This window comes from Notamacropus eugenii, chromosome 1, assembly GCF_028372415.1.
Source record: "Notamacropus eugenii isolate mMacEug1 chromosome 1, mMacEug1.pri_v2, whole genome shotgun sequence".
NCBI lineage: Eukaryota > Metazoa > Chordata > Mammalia > Diprotodontia > Macropodidae > Notamacropus > Notamacropus eugenii.
Window position 1 is genome coordinate 373509341 of NC_092872.1, and position 19405 is coordinate 373528745.

A 19405-nucleotide genomic window follows, 5' to 3' on the forward strand; every position below is an offset into this window, starting at 1 on the left:
ATTGCAATGTATATTTGTATTTTGAGGGTGGAAGGCCCCCAAACCTATGACCTTATTAGAGTACTGATGGATAGGGATGACTACTGACCTTTATCAAGAACTGGTGAATTTGTGGGTGCCTATGCACCGTGACAAGAAAATTATTAAAAGAACTTTGTATTTTAAATTATTTAGTAAGGAGAGAAGGAAAAGGAATAAAGAAAATACCTAGGCAACATTTTTTAATATTTAAATTTATCTCTTTATTTTTTGTTTTCAACATTCATTTCTACAGTATTTTGAGCCTCAAGGCCCCAGGGTCTCCCAGAGCATCCTGGGCCATCTCCAGTAATCCTGAGGAATATCAGGTCACTGGATTCAGATGACTCTGGAAAAGAAGTGAGGCTGGTGACCTGCACAGCCCTCCTTCATTCAAAATAAAGTCAAGTGCTGGTCATGTCATCATTTTGCTGATGGCATGGTCTTCTTCGGCAACGAAGTACAAACATAATGATTGTGAGTTCCAAATTTTCTCCCCATTTTCCCCTCCCCCACCACCCCTGGATGGCATGCATTCTGATTGCCCCTTCCACCAGTCTGCACTCCCTTTTGTCATTCTTCCCCTTTTACTCCTTTCCCTTTACTTTTTTTAAAATTTTTTAAAATTTATTTATTTAACATTTAACATTCATTTTCACAAAATTTTGGGTTCCAAATTTTCTCTCCATTTCTCCCCACCCCCACCCCAAAATGCCAAGCATTCTAATTACCCTTATCACTGATCTGCCCTCTCTTCTAACATCCCTCCCTTCTTTTGTCCCCATCTTCTCTTTTGTCCTGTAGGGCCAGATAACTTTCTATACCCCATTACCTGTATTTCTTATTTCCTAGTAGCACGAACAATATTGGACAGTTATTCCTAAAACTTTGAGTTCCAACTTCTCTTCATCCCTCCCTCCCCACCCATTCCCTTTGGGAAGCAAGCAATTCAATATAGGCCATATCTGTATAGTTTTGCAAATGACTTCCATAATAGTCATGTTGTGTAAGACTAACTATATTTCCCTCCATCCTATCCTGCCCCTCATTGCTTCAATTCTCTCTTTTGATTCTGTCCCTCCCCAAGAGTGTTGGCTTCAAATTGCTCCCTCCTCACACAGCCCTCCCTTCCATCATCCCCCCAGCCTGCTTATCCCTTTCTCCCCTGTATTGTAAGATAGGTTTTCATACCAAAATGAGTGTGCATTTTGTTCCTTCCTTTAGTGGAATGTGATGAGAGTAAACTTCATGTTTTTCTCTCACCTCCCCTCATTTTCCCCCCACTGAAAAGTCTTTTACTTGCCTCTTTTATGAGAGATACTTTGCCCCATTCCATTTCTCCCTTTCTCCTCCCAATATATTTCTCTCTCACTGCTTGATTTCATTTTTTTAAGATATGATCCCATCCTATTCAATTCACTCTGTGCTCTCTGTCTCTCTCACTCTCTCTCTCTCTCTCTCTCTCTGTGTGTGTGTGTGTGTGTGTGTGTGTGTAATCCTACCAACTATCCAGATACTGAATAGTTTCAAGAGTTACAAATATTGTCTTTCCATGTAGGAATGTAAACACTTCAACATTAGAAAGTCCCTTATGACTTTGCTTTGCTGTTTACCTTTTCATGCTTCTCTTGATACTTGTGTTTGAAGGTCAAATTTTCTTTTCAGCTCTGGTCTTTTCATCAAGTATGCTTGAAAGTCCTCTATTTCATTGAAAAACCATTTTTTCCCCTGAAGTATTATACTCAGTTTTGCTGGGTAGGTGATTCTTGGTTTTAGTCCTAGTTCCTTTGACTTCTGGAATATCCTATTCCATGCCCTTCAATCCCTTAATGTAAAAGCTGCTAGATCTTGTGTTATCCTGATTGTATTTCCACAATCCATGAATTGTTTGTTTCTAGCTTCTTGCAATATTTTCTCCTTGACCAGGGAACTCTGGAATTTGGCCACAATGTTCCTAGGAGTTTCTCTTTTTGGATCTCTTTCAGGTGATCAGTGGATTCCTTGGATACTTATTTTGCCCTCTGGTTCTAGAATATCAGGGCAATTTTCCTTGATAATTTCATGAAAGATGATGTCTAGGCTCTTTTTTTGATCATGTCTTTCAGGTAGTCCCATAATTTTTAAATTGTCTCTCCTGGATCTATTTTCCAGGTCAGTTGTTTTTCCAATGAGATATTTCACATTATCTTCCATTTTTTCATTCTTTTGGTTTTGTTTTGTGATTTCTTGGTTTCTCATGAAGTCATTAGCCTCCATCTTTCCATTCTAATTTTGAAAGAACTATTTTCTTCAATGAGCTTTTGAATCTCCTTTTCCATTTGGGTAATTCTGCTTTTGAAAGCATTCTTCTCCTCATTGGCTTTTTGAACCTCTTTTGCCAATTTAGTTAGCTTATTTTTCAAGGTGTTATTTTCTTCAGCATTTTTTTGGGTCTCCCGTAGCAAGGTGTTGATCTGCTTTTCATGCTTTTTTTGCATCTCTCTCATTTCTCTTCCCAGTTTTTCCTCCACCTCTCTAACTTGATTTTCAAAATCCTTTTTGAGCTCTTCCATGTCCTGAGCCCATTGAATATTTCTTTTGGATGTTTGGGATACAGAAGCCTTGACTTTTATGTCTTTCCCTGATGGTAGGCATTCTTCTTCCTCATCAGAAAGGATGGGAGAAGATATCTGTTCACCAAGAAAGTAACCTTCTATAGTCTTATTTTTTTTCCCTATTTTGGGCATTTTCCCAACCAGTTACTTGACTTTTGGGACCTTTGTCAAGAGTAGGGTATACTCTGGGAATCTGTGAGATCTCAGTTCCTCCAAGGTGGCACAATCAAGCATGTACTGATCTGGACTCAGAGAGGGATTTTTATGCTCAGAATTTTAGCAGTTACCTCTCCACAGCCACCTGGCCTCCAGTTCCCAAGTCAGCAGTGGGGGCTGATTTTCAGATAAGCTGAATGGGCAAAGGTACCATTCAGTTTGAGACAAAGACCAGCTCAGCCAAGGCTTCCACCCAGGGCTGAGGTAAGACTCAGCTCTTCGATGCCCCCAGGGGTTTTTACTCTACAACAATGGAGCTTTCCTACAGGTTGCTATGCAGGGTCTGTGGCCACTGCCTGCTGCCAGAACTGTGGGAAGGCCCTTCTCCCTTCCTGGCTAGCTGATTAAACCCAGCCACTGACCTTTGGTGCCTCTGGGCTGAGGGACCTGAGGACCCGCTACTGCGACTGGAGATTCTGCCCCCAAGGTGTCCTCCCCCCAGAGTCTCGCTGCCCCATGCCTCTTGGCCAAGGCTTGGCTGGCCTCCGCACTTGGCTCCACATCTGGCACAACCAATGTTTCCATGGACCTTTCAGGTCACTGTGGGCTGGAAATCTCCTCCACTGTGTTGTTCTCCACTTCTGCTGCTCCAAAATTTGGTGAGAGTCCCTTTCTACAGGTATTTGATGGGCTGTGGGGAGGACCCTGTGTAAGTGTGTCTTTCTAGTCCGCCATCTTGGCTCTGTCCCCCCTTTACTTTCTTAAAGGGAACAATATATTTCTATACCCCATTGTATTTCTTATTTTTCAGTTGAATGTAAAAACAATTTTTAACATTTGTTTTTAAAACTGAGTTCTAAATTATCTCCCTTCTTCCCTCCCCACCCACTCACATTGAGAACATAAGTAATTCAATATAGATTATACATGTGTAGTTATGCAAACACTTCCATAATAGTCATGCTGTGAAAGACTCACTATATTTCCCTCCATCTTATCCTGTCCCCAATTATTCTATTTTCTCCTTTGACCCTGTCCCTTTTCTAAAGTAGTTGCTTCTCATTAACTCCTCCTCCAATCTCCGTTCCTTCTATTATACTCCTGCCCCTTATCCCTTTCCACCCTGCTTTCCTGTAGGGTAAAATGCCAAATTGAGTGGGTATATTATTCCCTCTTAAACCAAATTCAATAAGAGTAAGACTTTCTCATTACTTCTCACCTCCCCCTCTTTCTCTCTTTTTTGAAACCTTTTTCTTGCCTCTTTTATGTGAGATAATTTACCCCATTCTATCGCTTCCTTTCTCCTTCTCTAATATATTCCTCTCTCACCCCTTAATTTTATTATTAGATAAAATTCCTTCATATTCAGCTAACCTTGTGCCCTCTATCTATCTATGTATCAATCTATGTATCTATCTATGTATCTATCTATGTATCTATCTATGTATCTATCTATCTATCTATCTATCTATGTATCTATCTATCTATCTATCTATCTATCTATCTATCTATCTATCTATCTATCTATCTATCATCTAGCTAGCTAGCTAGCTATCAGTCAGTCTGTCTGTCTGTCTACCTATCTACTATTTCTTCCAACTACCCAAGTATTGAGAAAGGTCTCATGAGTTACAAAAATCATCTTTCCACGGAGGAATATTAATAGTTCAACTTAAGAAATCTCTTATGATTTCTCTTTCTTGTTTCTTCTCTTGATTCTTGTTTTTGAAAGCCAAATTTTTGATTCATCTCTGGTCTTTTCATCAAGAATGCTTGAAAGTCCTCTATTTCACTGAAAGATCATTTTTCCCCTGAAGGATCCTGAGTATGTGATTCTTGTTTAATTCTAGCTCCTCTGACCTCCTGTGTCTCAGTTTTCTCATCTGTAAAATGGGGATAAAAATAACAGCCATCTCACAAGGTTGTGGTGAAGATCAAATTAGATAAAACATTAGACAAATCACACAAAATTAAGAATTTAAAAAATTAGACAAAACAGTTTTCTAACTTTAAAGTTCTATATAAATATTATTATTGTAAAATCTTTTCATCATCATCACTATTAGTGAATTTCCTAATCCTTGGGATTCTTCTCAAGTTCCCAGAAAGGTGCACATAACTGGGGCTTCATATACACTGTAGTAATTTTTAGGGAATGTAAGGTATTTTTATAGGAGGAAATATGGTGACTATGCCTTGGTATGTTCTGGATAGTATCCTTTCTTTTGTGCCTCCTAAATAGGATAAATACCTTGTATAAAGGAAATTCTTTGAAAGAGCATGAACTTTCTTTGCCCTTGAATGCTCCTTGCTTCACTTACTTCAGACCCTTACTTTGCTACTGATACCTATTCTTGATGAAGAATATGTTCATGGCTAGTTCACTTATTAAGATATACCATTGGGTTTGGTTTTTAAAAGGCAGACTTAGTTAAGGATATAGTGAAAGAAAAAGAGGAAGTTTAGTGTCTAGCACAGGATAATCTCCATTCTCTTGTAAGGGTCCTGCACAAACACACATCAAGTTAACAATATGCATCAAGGAAAAAACATCACATAGTGTGTGGTATAATAGGAACTTAATTATTGACTGTTAAAGACAAATGGGGATTAAGAAACCGAGAGTACTGTGGGTACAGGCACACACAAACACAGTAAGATATAGAGTAAGGCCTCCATAACCATGAGAAAAGGAACTGCTAACACATGAAAACAATGACTGATGAATTTCTAAACCAAGCCAGGAAGTGGATTCAAGCAGGGAGCAGTAGGAGGCAGAACCAAGGATTAATAAGCATAGGAAGAGAGAGAGAGAGAGAGAGAGAGAGAGAGAGAGAGAGAGAGAGAGAGAGAGAGAGAGAAGCATAAACTTTATTCTTCTCTGGTATTATGGATCATGTTGACTATGCATGACAGTAAAAATTAAATCTCTGGCAACCTCAAGCTTTTCTCCCTGGTGAAGGGCCTCATCCTCAAAGTACTATTATAGGTTTGAAGAAATTTTACAAATCCCTTGGGATGGTTAAGTTCACCAGAGAGAAGGGATCTTTGTCACTTTAAAATTGTTAAGCTCTTCTCCCTTTAAGTGTGGAGCCATCCCACTATAAATCTAGAGACCTGTATAATGGGAACTCTCCAGAGGTCAGACATGTCTGACTTGATATGGTTCAGTGTGAATGGGATAATGTTAATTAATGTTAGAAAGATACATAATTATTACTTTCCTTATATTTTCTCTACCAAGAATGATAATTTTTGAACTAGAAAAATCAAAACAAAAATTGTTAACACAGACTTAATTTGCAAGAAAAAAAGAGACAGGGATATAATTGCAGAATATCAAGTTACTCTTATTCAGGTGACACTACAACTTAGGGTACTGAAAGAACTAGCACATTGTTTTGCTGAGCCATGGTCAATCATCTTTGAAAAATAATGGAGGCCACAAAATATTCTAAAAAATGAGAGAAGGATAAATGTTATCCCTATTTTCAAAAAAGGGTGGGAGGAAGAGAATAGAATCTCCAAACTATAAACCAGTAGGTCTGGGCATATTTCTAAATTATCTTCCCAAATAGTTGGATCCATTTGTCATTTTTGATCCCTTTAAAAAAATCCAATTAGGCAAGTAATGAATGATATATTTTTTTTCATAAAGCCATCTCCTAGTTTTTTTTTTAATTAGGTGAATTTTTTACTTTAATTTTGTTAACGTTTCTTTTGATTTTCAGGATTTCTATTTTGATATTTAGTAGAAAATGTTACACTTGTTATTTTTCTAGTTCATTTTGAATGTCTAATTAATTGATTTACCTTTTCTTGTTGTTATTAATATAAGCATTTAGAGATATAAATTTCTTCCTAAGTACTCTTTTGGCTTAAAAATTTTAGTATGATGTCTTATTGTCATTATCTTTAAAGTAATTATTGATTGCTTCTGTGGTTTGTTATTTGATCCACTTATTCTTTAGGATTAGATGATATCTTTTCCAGTTAATTTTTTACCCATTTTCCACAGTCCTTTATTGAATTTAAGTTTTATTTCATTATGATCTTAAAATAGTGCAGTTAATATTTTTGCCTTTCTGCATTGTTTGAAAGGTTGATATGCACCAATAGTAAATCAATTTTGTGAAGGTGCCATAAACAGTTGAGAAATGGTATTTTCCTTTCTCTTTACATTCTCTTTACATTCTATAGAAGTCTGTAGACATTTTCTAAAATTCCATTTGCCTCCTTAACTTCTTTTTTTTAAATTCATTTTGTGATTACTTATATGTAGGTGCTAGAGGTATAAATTGAGATTTACCCATTAGTATAGTTGTACTATTTCCACCTATAATTCATATAATGTTTACTTCAAGAATTTGAGTGGTATGCCATTTGTTACATATATGTTCAGTATTGATATTAATTCATGTTTATGGTAATTTTAGCAAAATTTAGCTTCCCTGATTATCTCTTTCAATAAGATCTATTTTTGTTTTTGCCTTGTCTGAGATAATGATTGCTACCTTGGCCTTTTTTATTTCATCTGAAGCATAATAAATTCTATTCCACCACTTATTTTAATTATCTGCTTCTCTTCCTGTTTTAATTGTGTTTCTTGTAAACACCATGCTGTTGGAATTCTGGTTTCTAATCCATTCTTCTAACCTCTTCTATTTCATGTGTGACTTCGTATTATTCATAATTTCAGTTATGAGGGCTAACTGTGTGCTTTCTCCTATTCTATTGTCTTCTATTTATTCTTACCTTTTTAAAAACTGGTGTACTAATCAAAATTATTCGTTTTTGCTTCTGATCAATGCCTTTCTCTACCATTTTCCTATCACCCCCCCTAACTCATTTCCTTAACCTTTCCTTTTCTATTTCAATAATATATTTTTATTACCTCCAAGACCAAATATAAAATCCTTTGTTTCACATTTCAGGTTCTTTGTAATAAGGACTCTTCCTGTCACTCCAATATCCTCACACTTTACTCCCATTCACACATTCTATGATCCATCTAATCTGAATCACTCTTCATGTGTCACATGTGTCACACCATCTACTCGCTCTATATTTTTGTATTGGCTGTTCCTGTGTTTGAAATGGTTTCCCTCCTTAACTCTGGATCTTAGAATCTTTGGAATCCTTTAGGATCCAGATCAAATCTCACCTTTTGTAAGAAGTCTTTCACAATTCCTGTAATTATGTCCATGTCTCCCTAGTTAGAATGTACATTTCCCTAAGGTCCAGGAATTGTTTTTTTTTTTTTTTTTTTTTGCTTTTCTTTGCATCCATAATACTTAACACAATAGTAAACCTTTAACAATTACATCTTGACTAACAGTACTTGTACAGCAAATGGAATCTTCTGTTCGGTTCTAGAAAATGTATTTTGTCAAAGCCAATGAAGAACTGCAAAGCAGTCAGGGAAGGGCATCCAATTTGGCAAAGTGTCTATAGTTCATGTCGCAGATTCAAAAATATAGAAATGGAATAGAAACCATCTGGTTCAATCTTCTAATTTTACAAATGGAGAGATTAAGAACCTGAAAAAATTGGTGTGTTTTTTTCTAAGACCTCATACAATTAAAGCTTTTTTCAAAATGTAATAATTATCTTTGAGAGGTGCAGGGTTCCCTCACTAATAATCTTCAAGCAAAGAAGTGTATGTTGTAAATGACATTCTTGTTCATCTGTGGGTTGGGTTAGATGGCTGATGTGAGCCTTTAAAATTGTAAGATTCTGTATTTCATTGACTCTGTGAATACTGAAATCTTCCTCCCTCTTCCTCCAGTGGAAAGATCGTAAAGTTAATTGGGACTGCTATAGTGTGAAAAGAAGTTAGTATCACTATTTGTTAGGTGACATTTTATTTCTTTGCTGTTTTTAGGGAATTAAATAAAACTATAATGAATATTTTGAACGAAGACTTTGAGGAGAGCGAAGATGTTGGAATAGAAGCAGGGACCTGCTAGAGCTCTCATCCCAAACCCCTCAAAAAACCTATTAAAAATGCTTCTAAAAAAATTCTAAGGGGGGAACAAGCAAAGATGGTGGAGTAGAAGCAGAGACTTGCTACAGCTCTCCCCTCAAGCCCAGCCAAATACCTTTTAAAAAGACTCTAAATAAATTCTGGAGCTGTACAAACCACAGAATTAGGGAGTGAAGCAAATCTCCAGCACAAACCAGACTGGAAGGTCAATAGGAAGTGTCTGGCTCACCATGCTGGAAGCAGAGCACAGTTCAGCATTTGCTGTGCCTGAACACACAGGACCTGAACAGGTCTTAAAATCTTAGTCACCTGTGGCAGTTTCCAGACTTCACAACCCCAAAACTCTGAGAACAAAATTGGAGGTCAGTGGAATAAACCTATTGAATCTGTATGAGAGAGTAGAGTGGTGTACCCCTGACCCTAGCCCCAGGGGGACAGAGATCACACAGTAGGGGCAGAGACAGTGGCTGTTTCTGGAGCTGTAGTTCTACAGATTGGGGGGGGGGGATAGCAGATCAAGCAGCTGACAGTACATGCCTCCACTTACTGGAAGCAGACAACTGCCATGACAAAGAGGTCAAAAGTAAAGTAAATAGCTGGGAAAATGAGCAAAAACTGAAAAAAAGAATCATACTATAGAATCTTACCTTGGTGATAAGGAAGAACAAAATATATAAACAGAAAATATCTATGAAGTCAAAACTTCTACAACCAATAGCTCCAAGAAAAGATATGAAGTGTTCTCAGGCCATGGAAGAGCCCAAAAAAGATTTTGAAAATCAAGTAAGAGAAGTAGAGCACAAATTGGAAAGAGAAATGAGAATGATGGAAGAAAATCATAAAAAACAAGCCAACTGCTTGCTAAAGGGGACGCAAAAAAATACTGAACAAAATAACAGTTTAAAAAATTGACTAACACAAATGGCAAAAGAGATCCAACAAGTCAATGAAGAGAAGAGTGCTTTAAAAAGCAGAACTGCCCAGATGGAAAAGAAGGCCCAAAAGCTCACTGAATAAAAGAATTCCTTCAAAATTAGAATGGAGCAAATGGAAGCTAATGATTTTATGAGAAATCAAGAAATTATAAAACAAAACCAAAGGAATGGAAAAATAGCAAGCAATATGAAATATCTCATTGGAACAACAACTGATCTGGAAAACAGACCCAGGAGAGATAATTTAAAAATTATTGAACTACCTTAAAGCGATGATCAAAAAAAGAGCCTAGATGTCCTCTTTCAAGAAATTGTCACAAAAAACTGCCCTGATATTCTAGAACCAGAGAATAAAGTAGATATTGAAAAAATCCACTGATAACCTCCCAAAAGAGAATCCAAAAGAAAAATTCCTAGGGATATTGTAGCCAAATTCCAAAGTTTCCAGGTCAAAGAGAAAATATTACAAGAATCCAGAAAGAAACAATTCAAATATTGTGGAAACACAATCACAATAACACAAGATCTAGAAACTTCTACATTAAGGGATCAGAAAGCTTAGAATATGATATTTCAGATATCAGAGAAGGTAGGATTACAACCAAGAATCATTTACCTAGCAAAACTGAGTACAGTTCTTCAGGGTAAAAAAAAATGATGCTTTAATGAAATTGAGGACTTTCAAGCATTCTTTTTTTAATTAATTAATTTATTTTTAGATTCCAATTTTCATTTCCACAAAATTTTGAATTCCAAATTTTGTCCCCATCTCTCCCCTCCACCATCTCCATAACATCTTGCATTCTGATTACCACTTCCCTCAATGTACCCTCCCTTCTATCATACCCCACCCTCCCCTTATCCCCATCTTCTCTCTTTTCTTGTGGGGCAAGATAACTTTCTATACCCAATTAAATGGTGTTTTTATTTCCCCGCTATATGCAATAATAATTCTCAACATTCATTTCTAATGCTGTGGATACTAACTTCTCTCTTCCTCCCTCCCCATCCCACTGAGAAGGCAAGAATTCAAATACTAGCTATATATGTATCATTTTGCAAAAGTCTTCCGCATTAATCATGTTGTGTAATCCTAACTATATTGCCCTCTATCTCACCCTCTCCCCCCTTTTTTTATTCTCTCATTTGACATTTTCCCTTCTCAAAATTGTTTTCTACTAGTTACTCGCATCTTCCATTTGCCCTCCCTTTTATCATCCCCCTCACCCCACTTGTCACCTCCTCCCCTACTTTCTTGTAGTGGAAAATAGATTTTCATACCAAATTTAGTGAGCATGTTATTCTCTCCTTAAGCCACATGTGAAGAGAGAAAAGTTCACTTTTCTCCTCTCATCTTCTCCCTTTTCTCCTATATTGGACAAGATTTTTCTTGTCTCTTTTATGAGTTATAGCGTGCCCCATTTGATTTCTCCCTCTCTGCTCCCAGTATTTTCCTCCCTCAGCCCTTAATTTTTATTTTATTATTTTTTATGGATATCATCTCTTCTGATTCAACTCAACCTGTACTCTCTGTCTATGTGTGTGTGTGTGTGTGTGTGTGTGTGTGTGTGTGTGTGTGTGTGTGTGTGTGTGTAATACCTCCACCGACCGAAATAATAAGAAAAGCTTCAAGAGTTACAAATCTTATCTTTCCATGTAGGAATATAAACAGTTCAGCTTTAGAAAGTCTTTCATGATTACTCTTTCCTGTTTACCTTTTCATTCTTCTCTTGATTCTTGTGTTTGAAAGTCAAATTTTCTATTCAATTCTGGTATTTTCATCATGAATGCTTGAAAGTCCTCTATATCATTGAATGACCATTTATTCCCTTGAAGTGCTATAATTAGTTTTGCTGAGTAGGTGATCCTTGGTTTTGAACCCAGTTTCTTTGATGTCAGGAACATCCTATTCCAAGCCCTTTGATTCCTTAATGTAGAAGCTACCAGATCCTGTGTTATCCTGACTGTATTTCCACAATACTTCAATTGTTTCTTTATAGATGCTTGTAGTATTTTCTCCTTGACCTAGGAACTTTGAAATTTGGCCACAATATTCCTAGGAGTTTCTCTCTTTTGATCTTCTTCAGGAGGTGATTGGTGGATTCTTTCAATATTTATTTTGCTCTCTTATTCTATAATATAAGTGCAGTTTTCCTTGATAATTCCATGGAAGATAATGTCTAGGCTATTTTTTTGATCATGACTTTCAAGTGGTCCCATAATTTTTAAATTATCTCTCCTGGATCTATTTTCTAGGTCAGTTGATTTTCCAATGATTTGTTTCACATTATCTTCTATTTTTTCAAACTTTTGGTTTTGTTTTCTAACTTCTTGGTTTATCTCATAGGCATTAGCTTCCCTGAACTTGATGCTCTTTTTTAAAGAACTATTTTGTTCAGTGATCTTTTCAACCTCCTTTTCCATTTGGCTAATTCTGCTTTTTAAAGCCTCCTTCTCCTCATTGGCTCTTTGGTCCTCTTTTTCCAATTGAGTTAGCCTCTTTTTAAGGTGTTATTTTCCTCATCATTTTTTGGTTCTCCTTTAGCAGGCTGCTGACATGCTTTTCAAGCTCTTTTATGGCCTGAGCTCATTTTATATTCATTTTGGAGGTACTGGAGGCAGAGGCTTTGACTTCCTATGACAATATGCCTTGTTCTTCCTTGTCTGAAAAGATGGAAGGGGACTCCTGTTCACCAAGAAAGCAACCTTCTATGGTCTTATGGCATTTTTGTAGCCAATTACTTGACTTCTGAATCCTTTGTCAAGAGTAGAGTCTTTCTACTCTGTTACCTTGGCTCTGCCCCCCTTTCAAGCATTCGTGACAAAAAGACAAGAACTGAATAGAAAATTTGCCTTTCAAACACAAGAATCAAACAAAGCATGAAAAGGTAAATAGAAAAGAGAAATCATAAGGGACTTACTAAATTTGAACTGTTTACATTCCTATATGGAAAGATAATATTTGTAACTCTTGAGACTTTTCTCAGTATTAGGGTAGTTGGAAGGATTATAAACAAATAGAGTCACAGAGTGAGTTGAATATGGCAGAATGATACCTAAAAAATAAAATTAAGAGACGAGAGAGGAATTTATTGAGAAATGGAGAAATGGAATGGGGTTAATTATCTCTCACTTAAGAGAGACAAGTAAAAGCTTTTTCCATGGAGGGGAAGAGGGGTAATGAGAGGGAAAGATTGAACCTACTTTCATTAGATTTGGCTTAAAGAGTGAATAACATGCACACACAAATCAGTATGAAAATCTATCATACAATACAGGAAACTAGGGGAGAAGGGGATAACCAGAGGGTGGGGTAGGGGGATGATAGAAAGGGGGGCAAATGGATGGAGGGGTTAATTAGGAGTAAATAACTTTGAGAAGGGACAGTGTCAAAAGAGAGAATAGAATAAAAGGTGGAGTGGAATAGAATGAAGAGAAATATCGTCTTTCACACCATCACAGTTATGGAAGTCTTTGGTGTAACTACACATATATAGCTTATATTGAATTCATCCAGTGGGGTTAGGCGGATAGGGAGGAAGGGAAAGAAGTTGGAACTCAAAGTTTTAATAACAAGTGTTAAATACTGGTTTTACATGCAAAGGGGAAATAAGACATTAGTGGGGTAAAGCAGCAGTGGGGTAAAGAAATCTATATTGCTCTAGGAGAAAATAGAGGGGAAGAGGATGAGAGAAGGGAGAGATGTGTTAAATAGGAGGGCAGATTTGGGAAAGGGGTAATCAAAATGCATGATCTCTTGGGTTGGGTAGAGGGGAGAGAAGGGGAGAAAATTTGAAACTCAAAATCTTGTGAAACTGAATATTGAAAACAAAAAAATAATTAATTAATTGAAAGAAATTCTGGAGTGGCAGAAGCCACAAAATGACAGACTGAAACAAATTTCCAGCCCAAGACAATCTGTAAGGTTGACAGCAAACTTCCATTGCATCAGGGTGGGAGCAAAATGCAGTTTGGCTTGGGCCACTGCAGCACAGACAGAGCTGGAGCAGTTCTTAGTGAACTGAATCACTGGAAGCTACTGTTATTTCCAGACTTCTCAGTACACAAACACCAAAATCATCTTTGAAGGTCAATGGGAAGGGTCTCTCACATGGCTGACAGGGAAGCATGGCTCAGCCACAGTCCCAGCCTCAGACCCCACCCCCCAGCCCTAGTGGCTGCTTCTGAAGCCCTGCACTTAATAAAGAACTCAAAAGTCAAGTAATTGGCCAGGAAAATGAGCAATCATGGTGAAAAGAAAAAAGACTATAGATTCTTACTTTCTCAGTGAAGAGGTATTTTCTTATGTCATTGGCAATGAGGAAGCTCAAAACATACAACCAGAAGAAGACAACCAAGTCAAGCTGCTGCATCCAAAGACTCCAAGAAAACTATGAATTGGTTTCAGGACATGGAAAAGCTCAAAAAAGATTTTGAAAATCAAGTAGGAGAAGTAAAGGAAAAAGTGGGAAGAGAAATGAGAGCGATTCAAGAAAATCATGAAAAATGACTCAACAGTTTATTAAAGGAAACCCTCAAAAAATGCTGAGAAAAAACAACTTTAAAATTAGACCAACACAAATAGCAAAGGGGGTTCAAAAAGTTAGTGAGGATAGTACCTTAAAAAGCAGAATCAGCCAAATGAAAAAAAGATGTCCAAAAGCTCCTTTGAAATTAGAACAGAAGTGGGGAGCCAAGATGGTAGAGTAGAAGTGTTCAGCCTAGAGGCCGATGGACTACCCGAGCCTTCTTACCTGTCTTCCAGGTCTTCGGTGATCAGCTGGATTTACATGTTGAGAGAAGAGACTTTCCAGAGTTGAACGAGGGTTAGGCTTTATTCAGGGTCTTAGTTACTTGTGCAGGGTGAATTCTTCCTCAGGAGAGAGGAATCCTCCTCCTCCCAAGGGTCAAGGATCACACAGCAAGAGCATGGGAGCGGAAGAGGGGAGGGACCCTCTTCCCTCTAAGGGCCCCTCAGTGCAAAGAACACCTTCAGGCTTTCCTGTCCCTATTTAAGCTCTCCCAGCTGTATAGTTTGCACGTGAATACCGTGCCTGCTCTCAGCCCCTAGCTAGTCAAAAACAGGTGTTCTCAGACCACAGGCCAATCTCAAGGGTGGGATGCTCTCCCCAGCAAGTTTCCAACTGAGAAGAGGTGGAAATACACAAGATAGCCTGTGTTTCTTGCCTCAATCCCCAGCTGTTCCCTGGGGGGCCTCATGAGAACTCTAAGATTTAGAGGTCTTCACTTTTATCTGCCCGAGACTGTCCTCATGAAACTGAGCTTACACCCCTAACATAGAAGGATGGACCTGGAGAAGCTCCTCCCTGCATTGTCCATAAAATACCTATAAAAATGACTCTAAACAAATTCTAGAGTAGCAGCAACCACAAAATGACAGAGTGAAAGAGATTTTTAGCCCAAGACAGCTTTGAAGGCTGACAGGAAAGGTCCATTGCACCTGGCACAGAGCAGAGCACAGCCTGGCCTTGGCTGCTCCACAGGGACAGGCCTGGAACAGGCATCAGGGCATTGGGTATTGGAAGGACTGATATAGTAGGGAACTCTTGATAGAGGTGTGAACTGGTCCAAAAGTTCAGGAAAATATACTTTAGTTAAGGAACTATACTTAAAGTCACTAAGCTATGCCTACATTCTGGCCCATATATGCAAAAATACAAAAAAAAAGTATATACAAGAAGAATGTAGCAAAACTTTTTGCCATTGCAAATAATGCAAAGAAAATAAGTCTCCATCAGCTAAAAAGTGAGGGAAAAAATGTGTTAAACAATATAATTGAATATTATTGTTCTATACAGCAATCATGAATATGATGTATTCAAAGGAACTCAGCGACTTTTATAAACTGATGCAGAATAAAATAGATAGACCTAGTGGGATAATTTTTATGATGATCACAGTAAGGTAAAAGAAAACAACTTTGAAAGACACAGACCTCCGATCAATGCAATGACCAGTCAAGAATTCAGAAAACTGTACATGAAGAATATTAATCAAACTCTTCATTAGAGATTATAAACTAAATTTGCACGACAAAACATTCATTCTTCAATGCAGCCAGTGTGTGATTTGTTTTTGTTGATCACACTATGTGTTACAAGGAAAACTTCTATTTATGGATGTGTGGTGAGGAGTTGGGTTGAGAAATAGTAGATGGCAGTAGAGGAAAAAAAGAAAAAAAACAAGCATCAGCAAAATATTGAAAAGAACACAGGAGAAAACAAAAAGTTTCAAAGAGAATACGCACCAATGCAATTTTGTTAGTACTATATTTAATTTGTTGTGTACTTTAAAAAGCTGTAAATGATAGGTCACAGTTCCATATACAATCATCTCTTTGCCCTTTTTCTGCTAAAATATTCATGTTTGTTGAACATTAAGTTCATAATAAAAATATTTAATTTAAAATAAGAACTCACAGCATATGGGATTATTCATGATATTGCTCAGTTAACTAAGAGGAAGTATTATTCCCATTCTTAATAATTGGAGAAACAAAAACCTACAGTTCTCTCCAGTGTTAAGTTATTTTTGGGGGGACAGAGGAGACTTCCGTGGTTAACTCTCAACTATAGTTCAGATTTGCATGGTTTTCCAAAAACAAAAAGTAACAAAATATCAACTGGATATTTTCTAACAACCAATAGTTTATATTCATTTAGACAAAATACAACTCAGTAGAATATTCACTTTTCCATCCTCTGAATGTTTGAATTTATAAAAAATGTGATGATGAAAGTAAAATGAACATTTAAAAATAATCTCCAGGCTAAAATAATTCTTTTTACTTGAATTATTTGGAAAAATCATGAAATAAAATTTTTTAGGTAAAAGCTATTCACATAGTTCTCTACTCTTTCTCATTGATCACGCTGATGCTATTCAAAGAAAACATGATATTTAAAAACATCTGTAGTTAATGCCATCATTTGATTTTCAATCTTTCTTTAAAATAATTGAATCAATTTATTTTCCTGCCTATTCATCTTCTTTCTTTCCTGTAAAAATTGAAGCTGATGGAGAGACAAAGGCCATTTTTTCTCTAAATCTGCTACTGGTATCATTTATACTGGCAAACTCTATTAACCTTATGAGGTCATTACCATACAGAGTACAATGTGCAGTAGATGTCCTTTCTGCTGGAAAAACTCTCACACCTTTTTTTTTTTTCTCTTTGAGAATAGAGTAGTAATTCCTCAAATACCTTGATCACCACTGGGTTTTTGCCAGTTGCTTTATGTGAGGCTGATCCAACACAGAAAAAAACTATCTACCATTCACCTTTATTTGATAAGTAACTGGATTAAAAAAGAGTCAGTATGAAAGCCCAAGGAATTGATTACATGACTGATCCAGTCAATCATGTAGATTCAGATTGGTCACTAAAACAAATAGAAAACAAAAATAATTACACTGGGAAACAGCCAATTCAGTAACCACATAGAAATAATATCTCTATGACCTTTTCATTAATATAATAATTCACTTAAATAATGTAGAAATTGCCTTTCTGTACTGAATAGATTTTTTCAAAGTGGAGTTATGTGATATAATATTTCAATAATTTTATTTTAAGCTAAATGTAATTGACATATTTTGTTTTCACATCATCTCCTTCCCCCTCCCAGAGAGCTACTCCTCATAACAAAGAATAAATAAACAAAAGCTCTGCAAATTTAACCAGTATATCAAAAAATATTATGTTCAGTATTCCACACATATACATTCTACCATATCTGCAACAAAGGGGAAGACATCCTTCTCATATCCTTTCTTTGGGAGAGAAACTTGATTATTTTAATTTTGCAGCTTTCAGTTTTAATCAGTTTGTTAATGTTCTTTCCATTTATATTGTTGAAGTAATTATGCATATTTTGCCTGGTTCTGCTTGCTTCACTTATGTATCAATTCATATAAATCTTATATTTCTCAGAATTCATATTAAACATCATTTTTACAGCACAGTAATATTCTATTATATTCATTTATCACATCTATTTTTGTTGTTCAGTTCTTTCAGTTATGTTTGACTCTTCATGACCACATTTGGGATTTTCTTTGCACAAACATTATAGTGGATTGCCATTCCTTCTCCATCTCAGTCTACAAATAAGGAATGGAAGCAAATAGGGTTAACAGACTTGCCTAGGGTCATGCAACTAGTGAGTTCCTGAGGCCAGACTTGAACTCAGGAAAAACAGTCTTCCTGACTCCAGACCTGGTTTACTGTGCCACCTAGCTATCCACCACAACTTTAGACACTCTTTATTTGATGAATCCCAATCATTTTCATTTAGCTGTGGTCACTATTGCTTTCTACTGGATATGTCCTAAAGACAATAAAAGCCTTAACATTTTTCAAAAGGGTTGATTACTGTCAGAGACTCAGAAATCAGCAAAAAAAACATTTTTCTTTTCAGCTGTATGTTACAGAATGATCATGAGGGTCTGGTAATTCATAAATGAGGAAACTGTTTCTTCCCTGATTCCATGGCTTGCTCTTGAAGAATTTCATCACACAGACTTTCAAAGCATTTACATGTGCACAATATTTCCTTCAGACTTTTCTCCCAAGTCCTCCTCTAGAATTCTTGGACCAAATTTCAAATATTGAGAAGTACTGTTAGGTTGCAGTTTTCATGTCACGGAATGTGCTACAGGATAATTCCAGAAATGGATCTCATATTCCATCTACATGATTAATAATTGAAAACAAGTTAGGGGTATCAAACTGATATCAGGCCAAATTTGATATGTGGGGAAAATTTGGAAAATTCAAGTGGAGAGCCTCTAACCCAATAGGTAAAGTCAGTATAAACATGTGTATTTCTTCACTTATCCTTAGCAAAAGATATTGCAACCTTATCCTTCAGTACTTTTTAATCCTTTCTGTGCTATATATACTATTTGTCTCCTACTTCCAGGGGTCAAAGTCCTTATGCTCCTTTCTACACATTAATTTTTGCTGTCAGGTAAGAATCTTATAAAATTAATATAAATTATATGCTATAAAATATATAAATACTAATTTTAACACATTAATAAAAATTATTAATACAAAATATAGAAATATAAATCTTACAGCACTTTAATATTGTGTGTTTTACCTTCGTTCTCAAATGGGATTATGAAATCAAGATGACGTGACTTGAAGTTGACTTTGATTTGAGTGAGGGAGGGCTGTGCCAGGTCATCAACCTCATTTCTTCTCCTGAGCCATATGGATCCAGTGGCCTGATATTCATCAGGATGAGTGGAGATGGCCTAGGATACAATGTGAGACCCTGGTCCTTTCAGGCTAAGGTCTTATCACAATCTCACTTTGAGTGATAAACCCATTCAATGAATAGGCTCTTTAAGTTACTGAAGGGATGGCCCCTTTAATTAAAAAAAAAATAAACAAACAGAAAACTAAAAAAAAGTTAAAATGCATTGTCCATAAGTATTACAGAAATACCTGTAAGAAATGAAGCAAGACAGTCTTTTTATTATTATTTTAAAAAGAAACTCTAGACGAAAAAATTAGGAGAATGAAAAGAAGATAGTGAAATAAGGTAGAAAACTATCTAGCTCTCCAAAGTTCCCCAACAAAAAAAGTAAGGCCTCAAAGTAAATTTTTGAGCAGCATAAATCATTAAAAGACAGGCAGCCAAAGACAATTGGGAGGAAGTGAGGAAAGATATGACCTCCCCAGG